The 11,117-nt window shown below is 39.1% G+C and overlaps 1 long non-coding RNA gene across 1 annotated transcript; it reads left to right on the top strand.

The window, feature by feature from the left end:
- Positions 1–2,748: 2,748 nt before the first annotated feature.
- On the top strand, positions 2,749–10,875 carry LOC109638425 (uncharacterized). The gene is made up of 3 exons (XR_002203332.2): positions 2,749–2,852; positions 4,929–5,081; positions 10,244–10,875. It is a non-coding gene; the product is annotated as an uncharacterized lncRNA (long non-coding RNA).
- Positions 10,876–11,117: the final 242 nt, after the last annotated feature.

Below are 11,117 nucleotides of genomic sequence, written 5' to 3'. Positions count from 1 at the left end.
TATCAGTGTGTTTTTCTTAATTTAGCGATATGGTTTTGTCTATATCTGCTGGTTTGCGTGTTCCTGAAAGAAAGAGAGTTTAGAAAATATACTCTTCAAAGAAAAAGAAGCCAGTTGCATGGATACAGGGCTCTCGCTGAGAAACTGAAAAACACCCCAAGGCTACATGTTTGTTTGGTGCCTTTGAAATGCTGCAGTGTGTGTGTGTGTGTGTGCAGACTTTAGCATGTATGTACATTACATGCGTGGGCTTCCTCTACATGGTGTTTTTTTTCCCTGTATGTACATGTCTGTGGGTACAAACTTGTGCTTTAATCTTATTTTATTGACGCTGCTGCGTTACCTGCAGGATTTGAATGTGGGATGATCTTTTTTTGCCCCTCAGCTCAAGGTGCAGCCAGAGATATCCCACATGCTTCTAAACACCCACTGTGATGAGCTACAAGATCAGCAGGAATGCATGGCTTATTACCCAACAGTTGTTCAAAAACATCATTTATCGCATGTATTTATTTATATTGCATTTAGTTCACAAACAGGATCACAGCACAGCGAACACAGGGTCAGGGGATGTATACTGAGCGTGACGTAAACACCCAAGCTCACTAAATGTGGATTTTTGTATTATTCCTTGTATAATCAAAGTCTTGTTAAGAACTTAAGATCTAAGATTTGTGTAAGTGTGTATGTGTGTGTGTGTGTGTGTGTTTCCGCAATTCTTCAGCCCTGTGTCGGAGTCCTCCTCTGATTTTTCATAACTCTTGAGCTTGTAATATCTCTAATTTTTTGGACTACATTGCCACATTTCCCTGCCTGAGCTCTCCACTGAAATAGTTCCCCTGCGTACCGGCAACATATTTGTCAATGCATGTATCTAGTTACAATTACACTTAACTCTGGTGGCATCCAAAGCTCGACATGGCTCTTCCAGCATGTGACATCAGTGTGCATTTAGCTAGTAGCTACCTCAAACTCCAGTGGACATGACATCATGCCTAAATCTAAACAGTCTAAAGTGTGGATGCATTTAATGTGAAAGGATTCAGTCTGCGGCAGCTTTGAAAACAATGCTGTGTAAAGGGACGAACACGGCCGACTTTATAAAGCAACTAGCGACACACGGGATGCATCTAAAAGCAGAGGCCCGCGTGGCCTCATGCCCAACATATCAGCAGCATTATGGGTATTTAGTGCTAAATTATTGAACTTGGGTTAGGTTTTATTTACTGTTTAATTTTGTATTAAACGTTTTGCACATATTTATATATTGTAATGAAGTATACTTTAAACTGTTAACAGTTAAATTTCAACTTCTAATTGTCCTTAGCAATGAAACAGCAGTTCTCATCGCTGTTGTTTTGTGTGTGGGTTTTTTTAAATTAATTTTGTTTCGGTTCGGCCACCATTTAGGCATCAGGGAGAAACAAACTTACAATGCCCAAACCTGCACCATCACAGACTGTACAGTTTTCCCTGGAGACACAAAGGCTGTTTATTATCTGCAGTAGTTCTCCCATGAACAGAGTTTGGTGGAGTTCCCTTTAAGTCGCTCTTTAATGAAGCTACATACATCGAAACATAAAGTCCATGTCTCCAGAGAGGCCCATGGTCAGGAATGTTAGCTTTAGCTCTCCTGATAGACAGAGGCTGGTTTTCTTGGCCTTGATTCAGATGAGAGAAAACTGCAGAAACTGGATGTGGACCCTTGTTCGAAATGTCAAGTCATTTGGCTCTTTGCTCATTCTGTCAAGAGGTCTGACGGGAGGGCAGAGGATGTCCATTATTCTGCAGATAACGTCTCTGGTCTGGTATCTGACACGCTGAGAGTCTGAGAGAGTTTAATCTGACACCAGATACAGACACAATAATCTCTGGTTGGCACACAAGCAGTCTTTAGAGCTCTTGTTCATATCATGCTATTTCATGTAAGAGCTGGACTTTCTTGTTATAACAACTGATAAAGACATGATGTCGTAATGAGAAAGAGTTTCTGTTAAAAAAATCATTTTTCATTTAATAACAATAAAACCGAATCAGAAATAAGTTATAATTGTATTATGTATGTTGGTGTGAATGGCTTTAAACCTGCCTTCCAGTGAACACCTGGGTGCTTACTTTATTTTCAGCAGGCTGAATGCCATGGTTTTACATTGTACATGTACTTCTTATGTACTGGGAATGCTTGTTTTTCCTCTGTATCAGTTCTCGCCTAAAGAACACAGCACCGCAGCAGAAAACAGGGACACAATTTCAGTCAATAAAGTCATCAGCTAAAGCACAGTGTCAAATCCCGTGTAATGATTATTGAAAGCTGGCTGGTGTGATAATCCTTTGTGATTAGAAAACATAGATTCTCACTCCCTCGCTAATGCCACAGCCAAAAAAGGAGACTTCCTTTGGTATTAATTCACATTTATTGCTTTCTTTAAATTTAATAACAAATTATTGACTGCTCTATGTATGATTTATCATAATAATAACACTAATAATAATTTACCATTCCAGCACAACTTACTACAACAAAAATCAATAATCCATCCAGGTTTGTTGTTGTGTGGAAACTGCAGATAATGTCACCCTGTAGTTTCAGCCACATTTCAAAAATGTTATGCATATTTTTCACTAGCAAGGAAAATCTAGTAAGAAATAAAGTACAGATATGAATACATTATGATGTGTGGTACAGTTCTGCAGTTTGCATTTCAATACACACTAACTTGTTATTTGAATTCCTGTTAAATGTATCTCACCAGCATCACTACAAGCAGCACAGCTCAGTGGAGGGACACATCAACAAGCTGTTGAAAGGAAATGCACCATCCATGTCAGTGCAGGTGTAAATCCACAGCAAGGTATATATTATGTTCATACATGGTTTTGGGTATATTATATCAAGTGTTTTTTGACTATGGTAACAGTGATGCAGTGATACAGAAGAAAAAGGAGGAGGAAACAGGAGCACTACCATTAGTTCAAAATAAAAGATGCCCATATTCACAAAATCATAGATGCTTTATCTAATATCAAACATTTTGATTCCATTTTTTTTCCCATTACATTTTTTCAATGCTGAAGCCACACAGATCCCCATGTGTGATAATAACGTTGGTGTGATGGAAAAAATTTGAAATAGAATTGTCGTTCTGCTGAACAAACATTTCATTGTAACACTGAGTTTAACTGGTTACAATCCAAATATTGATCTGAAGGAGAAAACTAATCGCTTAGAGCAGTCGTTTATTTTAGCAATTTATTAAACCTTTTCACCTGGACTGACTGTTTTTCCAATTGAAGAACAACACCTCCCCATAGCTTATTTAATCAATACATGTTCTTCTATTGTTGGTAAATGTATGAGTAATAATCAACACATTCAATGTATTGTGTATTCATGAGAATGTTTTTGAAATTTCACATGAATTCACCAAAAGCTCAGATGTCCCAGTTTCCACAAGTATTTAAATGCATCATACCTTTGTCTCAAAACCCCACATGTGAATATTAATGTGTGAATGGAGCCTGTCTCAGGCGATATGATCCAACATTTAACAATGTTGAAATAAACAGACAAATAATGTCACAAAGGCTCTCAGACATTTATTCTGATGATCAAATCTGTGAAGTAAAAAAAAAAAATCTGTACATTGAATATTTCTTAAGTTTGTGGTGCTTTTATAAAATGATTTCATGCGTTCACAATTCTTGACATTTGCATGTAAATTAGAATATAAATCACTGTGCTCATGTGTAATTTCTTATTTTTAATTTGTAGATCATGCCATATATATATTTGTCTTGTCCAATTTCTCTCCATAAACACATGCACTTCCCGTTCCAAGCATGTGCTTGATCAAATTCCACAGCTTGTGTGCCCACAGCTCCTATGGTTAAAGGTTATAAGTTGAATGCTCTGACTGTAAAATGAATGATTTCTTTTGAGTGGTTTCATACACAGCAGCCAAACATCGGCTAAGTTGTATAATACAGTGGCTGTGTTGGGTCGTAATTAGCATGGCCCTAAGCAATATAACAGGTCATAAAGACTTTGTGTTTTGAATGTTTTCATTTAACTACTGGTGTCGAGCAAACAAGGCAACCTTGAAAACATCCACTCTGAGGAGAACTGTAGCGCAGGCTGAGGTCAGCACCATTTCATAGACGAGGCTTTGAACACCGAGCCTCATTTCTGCGGCACAATCAGTGAAGTAAAATTCTACCTCACTGACTTTCTAATGTTTCTCTACGAATGCATTGCAAATAAATCAACCATCAAGCGGAAATGAAGAACCATCTTCTTTTTTTTTGCTGCCTCTTCATCTTTTACGAGTTAATATTTTCCAAAAATGTATTTTCGAAGGTGGAATATTTTCTTGTGCGTTACTCAACGCATTAGTTGATGTTGGGAATCAACGGATGCACCTTACTGGCCCCATCTTACAGCTGAAGCGGTGAGCGCAAATATCAGATCAATGTAGTTCATATTTGTTCTCAGTGCTCACGTATAAATAGTAGATTAACCAATTTGAGCACCCATAGGCAGGTTGGTGTTAAAATGAGGTGTGGTTTGGCACATTGTTGGTGCACCGGCAGTGAAAAGCAGTTGTGTGACTGACGGACAGCTGCTCTGAAGTCTGCGGTGCAGTATTTAGACACAGTACAGCCCTCTGATACTATATTCATGGTGCAGCAACTTTTTTCCTGTGGTAAACTGGCAAAAGTGGATTTGGACATGCACTGACTGAAGCTCGGTAGTAGGTCTTTTTGCGCATTCCTCTTAAATCACATGAACAGTGAAAAGAGGTAATTGGCTGGTGGAGATAACTACCGCCAATTACCTCTTTCCATTCAATCACGGCTTGACACACTCACCTTGAGCCACCTGTATGCTGTCAAAGTTTAAAGTGTTCTCTCCCCTTCCTGTCATTCAGCTGTCAGGTCAGTACAGCGATCAACGAGTGGCCACCTCAACCCCTGCACCACCTCAACTCTGGATGCTGGGTCATCTACCTTTAACCGTCCATCAGACGTCCAATGTTCGTGCTCCATTTCTAATCCCCATCACCAAAGTTTGGGCTCTGGAGGTAAGGCTCCTTCCTGCTAAAGCTCCAAATTCATAGGAAGGCTTCCATGGTATTCAACTTCCCGCTGGGGTCTAAGAACCAAAAATCTATTCCTCTGTTCACAGGAAATTGAATTTCATTCTAATTTACTAATTTGTGTCCTCTATAATTTTCATGCACTTGGGTCATGCACTTTAGACCCATGTGCTGGAATTGTAAAATAAAAATCTTAACTTTGACTATTACATAAAATACTATATCAGCGGGATTAATACTTAGACATGACCAAAGGAAGGATCCATTAAATTTGCGGCAAATCTGGATAAACGGGTCGATATAGGATTTCGATTTTTCGCTTTTTCACTTTCTTCAACATGGGGGACACAGGTATGGTCTTAGGTATGAACTCCCTGAATGAGTTCTTTCTGTTTCCATTCCACTTTGTCCTGTTATGTCTTGGTTGATACAAAATCTGCCAAATTTCTCACATGGTCACAGCAGCAATTAATGATTGTACAATCGCTTAATTTGCCACAATAACTGTCTTCAAGGGCAAAAAAAATATGATGGATTGTTTTGAATGAACCACACCAGCTTTAGAAATCCTGCTCTAGGTATCCTGGGATCTGGACACCGAGCCATTCCTTCCTATAGCATCTGTGCAGTGTAAGAATTCCATGGAACCTGGATTAGATAAAACTTTACAAAAACAACGACAAATTGAGATTACAGGTTTTCATAAGAGCAATATGAATATCCTGGTTCTTACCGCATGCCCCAATCCTCTACCATAATCCTCTGGAGGAGCACAGGAACTTACATTTTCTCTGTGAACAAATAGTGCTCCCCAGACATTGAAGGCGATCTCAGCAATGCAGCAGTTATCGCTCCTTAACCTTCGGTCTCCAATCAACCGCAACACGTCAACACAACCTGTCCGTTTAGAGAGCTGACAGACTCCTACACTGTCCCACTCCAACCATACTCATCTTTTCATTACATGCCATAATTGCCACCTAGCAACCTGGATATATGTGTATCTATAGTCCAACACCATTTGTGGGCGTGTTGAAGTATTTGTGTTACAATCAGCCCCCATCCTTTCCTAGCATAACCAGTGGACGTGCTATGCAGCATGTCAGTGCAGACAGCCAGGGCTGCTAAACCGAAGGGAAGAGACACAGGCCCTGACACAGCCACCCACACACAGGCACCAGTGGAGCCATGTGTGCATGATGGCATAAATTATTTAGTATATCCAAACGTCTCAGACCAGATTCTCATTAATTCTCGGACTGTCAGCATGTTGGCATGTTTACATCGTGATGGTAAATGTGCTGCCATTGCTTTCCTTTAAGTTGTTCTACACATTCAAACTTTATGCTACACGAGAAGGTTTCATTATTTTGCAGGTGTATTATGGAGTTTGGCAATGTGTTTGCTTTATTTACCCAGGTGAATTAGTTTAATTGCAAAGAAAGTAAGTCCATCAAGGCAGGTGAAACAAGAGATTTCAAGCAATAAAGAAGACTATAGTGCACGGTTGGCCTTCCGTCTCAGGGGCGTCGTGGAGCCATACAAAGTCTTTGAAAAGTGAATTTGAGCAGATGACAAATCGCTCCAGATGTTGTGAAGCAAGAAAAACAGTTGGGTGCATTATTCCTCCATTACGTCATTGTTGAGAGACAAGGACAATAGTGATGTAGGTGGGTCCTGTCCAGGTTCGCCAGCTTCCTCCTTATTGTCTGTCTCTCTGTGGAGGTCCTTGTTCTTGTAACCTTTTTCATACAGCTCCCAATATATTTAACAGCTGCATAGAGAAGCCTTATGGATCCCATAATATAAGGAAATATCTGACTTTGTAATAGAAACATGACAAGCTACTTGCTCAGAAGCATTTAAACAGTTTTAATTAAGGCTCTGGCTATCTTATTTATGTTATTGGCTACTCCTTATATGCAGCCTTTCACATTTTCCTCCAGAGGGGAGGGGTTTACTCAAGAGGGAAAATGGGCTTTTGCTTAGCAAAGTGTCACCTGGGGTTTTGCATGTCCTTGCTTATGAAAGTCAGCTACGTTTCCAAATGGTTTTGTAAGCAGGTGATTATTCTAGTCTACATATGTCCACTTTTTAAGCTTCCACCACTTTTTCATGTATTTCCAATATAGATACAATCCTATGCTGAGAGACATTTTTTTTCATCTATGTGAAACATGAATTTAACATCAGGGTTTGGTGTCCGCCTCGGAATCAAAGACGTAAAGCTTCTGTCTGGAGCCGTCACAGAGGAGAAATATCCGTTGGAGAAGGAGGCAGACATACCAATTTCTGCTATGACAGAAGCCCCAACGGATTTCACTGCTCTGCAGCTGGAAGACATGCTGAGGGTTTTTTCCTCTCTCAGTATTATTTCACTGGAAACTCTGCCTCCCTTACTATTACTGTCACTCTGCGCGTTTCCTCTCCACTCCATATGCATCTTACTAGTCAGGAAGGACTCACAAGAGTTTAAGAAGTAACTCTGGGAAATGGAAGGAATCTCTACTGGAGCTTCAAGTAGCTAAAGCAAATGGTAGAAAAATGTGTGTTACTACAATAATCCCAAAATACATCAGCAAATACAATATATTTTAGTGTAAGGATATTTCCAGGAGTTATGATTAATGAGGTTACAGGGGAACAACATTTTCAGAAAATAAGAGTTATTAAAAATTACCAGATTTTTTTTTAGAACTAATTTGGAACGGTTTTCTAACACCATGGTTACAAAGAGTAATCATTTCATATCTCAATAGCTGGTGGTGCACTGTCAATAGTTTTACAGCAGTCGTCTCTGAGTCACAGAGGACGTTTGTTATATTGGTTGGTTGCAGGGCCGAGCAGTAGCACTGGTCCTTTAATACATCCATGTTGATGTGTGGTTTGCTCTGTAGAGGACTGCAAAACTATGATTGGGCAATTACTGTTAGGGGGGAGGGGTTTATCATACTGCTCAACTAAAAGAACAATGATTATGATAACAATTACTTGATTCATGTGGCACCTTTTAAAACAGTATTTGCTTCACAAAAAAGACAAGTAAAAAAACAAGAATAAAGAACTTATAAGGCAACCAGCAAAATAATACAATAAAATTTAAAATTGGCAAATTATGTTCTACAAACTCTAAAATATAAGACAACAAATGGAAAATACAACATTTTTTAAAAGTAGTGGTAGAATAAAGGGATAATAGCAACATAAGTAATAGCTTAAAACAAAAGTTATTTAGTAAATGAGAGTTTCCAGAGATTATTTAAAAACAGGCAGTGACGTATACAAGTGTTGAATCTCTTCCAGAGGGTTTGCATTCTGACCTGTCACATTTGCTCTTCAGTCTTGACCAAGGAATCCCATATTTTTCTCTCAGTAAAATTATAAATCATACCAGTTTATTTGAAAATCAAAAACAGAGCCAACTGAATATATACTCAGTTGATCTTTGAAGAATCATTTCAACAGATTTGACTTCTACATGCTGAACAAGGAGTCATCAGTCGTAAAAACACACGGACATAGAATACGTCTGAGAAACTAGGGCTGCTTGACCACAGCAGATAATGTGAGGGCCATTTTAAAATTCTGAAAGGTTGAACTGTACTTTCTAAGCCTAAAAAATGCCTTTTTACTCAAATAATATAAAAAAAACAAACATGTGACAGCCCATAAGAGTTACCGGACAAAGTTAAAGAAAAATGCCACTGACTCTGTCCCCCCAATACCGGCAGTTTGAAAAATGAGGGCAAGTCAAAGTTAATAATTATATTAAAAGCCCGCCTTGGTGATGCATTCTGTTTTGACACATCTATTTGTCACGCTCGTGTAGTGAAATGTTTCCTCCTGACAGACATATTCAAGGATCAAACTGGAGCGCTGAGAAACATTATTGGAGGAGACTCATTGATATTTTCCTCACAAGGCAACAGTCGGCATTTAAGAGCACTATACTAAATAAAAGGATATTGATCTGCCTAAATGAATGCATGGCCTAACCTTCAGGAGTGCATGAATTGAGGGCATGTGTCATGTAAATTACAAGTGGCAGACACGCTGTAATATCTGCCACATTGCACCGTGGTGCTTCTACACATCTCAGACATTGTGATATACTGCACTGTACACCATATAATATCAGTGGTCAGCCTTACCAGCTGAGCAGAGTAAACTTTTTGCTTTATGACTTGGGAGCAGAGACAGGAAAGCTGTAGGTTGGCAGAAAACCTGACAGATTCTCGACCTCTATTTTACTTACAAAATTGCTGACTTTGACCCGTAGTAGCTGCAGTGTGGTTTTATAGGTGCGTGTGGGACCGGGCTTGTAAACAGAAGATGAGACAATAAATTTCAACTCTGTGAAACCGTCAAGTGATTCAGTTTCAGTTGTTGTGTACTCCTGGCTATACAAATCCTGAAATATGGCTCGGTGGAAAGACGGCAGGAGTGTCATGCCCCATGCAAAAACTTTTCTTTTTAAAATGATTCCCTGGATCACATCGATGGCGGCCTTACAAAAAACCATGGAGGTCATTCCTGAGCTGCTGACTCTCCTCATATGACCAAGCACTTGACAGACACTGCTCCTTGATACACCGATGTCTTCAGGCACAAATAATATGTTTTTGCAAGGTTCAAGGTTGGCTGAGCGATTATTTTGGAAGGATTCATGACACAAGCTCGAAATGGAAATATTAAATGATGTGGTACTGGCTGCTGATGTACATGTTGCATTCTCAAGCACCACTATAATTAGTGCGAGGTAATTTAACACATTGTGCACTGACGGTGGAAGTACAGACATTGGGTTAAAGTCAGCAGTTGCCTCTTTCCACAGATGAAGGTGTGAACATATTTCACTTTAATGAGATTATTTTGAAAAGCTGGCGGCAGATTGACTACTACCAGGTTTAAATCATCAAACTCAACTCAGACACATTTTTTTCATTGTGGTAAGAAGAAATGCAGCATTCAATAAAAAAACAGAAAAAAACTTGATAAAGTTGGAGTAGAATTTCTGTCAGGAAATATAGAACCAAGCTAAAAAAAAAGTACCCTGTTAGTTCTTTGTCAGCATGCAGCTCAGCTGTGATGCAAACAGGGGGATCTCAGAGCTTTTAAGCTTTTACTTTCTGTGTTTTTTTTTTCAGGAATCTTATTTTTTCAAGAGCGCAGCCCAGATAAGACGTCTACATAGATGAAACAGACGAAAACAGCACATCAGCAGCAGCAGCTGCAGTCCTTCATCAGTGTCTACACCTGATGCATTCTGCCACAGTTATGCTGAGCAGGATTTTTTTGTTATATCCCATTACGAAATCAAGGTAGAATGCATGCAGCTGTATTAAAATAGACCTGAGCCATAAAGACGTAAAGTGTGTCAGATACATATTCAAAGCACAACTAAGTCCAAGCTGCCAAGCAGCTGCACTGATTAAAACTGTATCTGTTGAAGATATGAAAGTCCTCACAAGAATAGTTCCACATTTTGATAAATGTGCTTGTTTGCTTTTTTTTTTGCCAGCGCTTAACTTTTTGGAATCTCTAATGTTTGCTTGCTAACTGTTTCCAGGCAGTAATTCATCGACACATAAACCTGTGTACAATTGTGAAATGTTTACACATTTTGAACCGATCAAATGAAGGAGATGTAATGTGTCAAATTGTATATTATACTGTTATATTTACAATTGCCTACAAATGTGTGTGCATTGGATGTAAAGAAATAAGGTATAGGACTTCGACTATATAAAGATGGGGAATAAGACAGCTCCCCAAAGTGAAGCCAAAGCTCATATACTGTCTGGCTGCAGTATAGGTCGTAAATTATGTCTCCTCCATGTTAGTGGATAGGACATGGACTCAAAGATGTTTTTTGTCATTGTAAATGGTTGTGCTAGTGAGTTTGTTTTTTTATTAGTTATGTAATGTTATATAACTGAGGTGAAACATCATCGTTAACATGTAAGATGGGCTCACAGTAAGGTCAGCCAGGATCTCACAGCTGCTGATCTGTCCCCCGAT

Source organism: Paralichthys olivaceus, chromosome 17 (assembly GCF_024713975.1).
Source record: "Paralichthys olivaceus isolate ysfri-2021 chromosome 17, ASM2471397v2, whole genome shotgun sequence".
Lineage (NCBI taxonomy): Eukaryota > Metazoa > Chordata > Actinopteri > Pleuronectiformes > Paralichthyidae > Paralichthys > Paralichthys olivaceus.
This window is presented reverse-complemented; position numbering and strand designations above follow the sequence as displayed.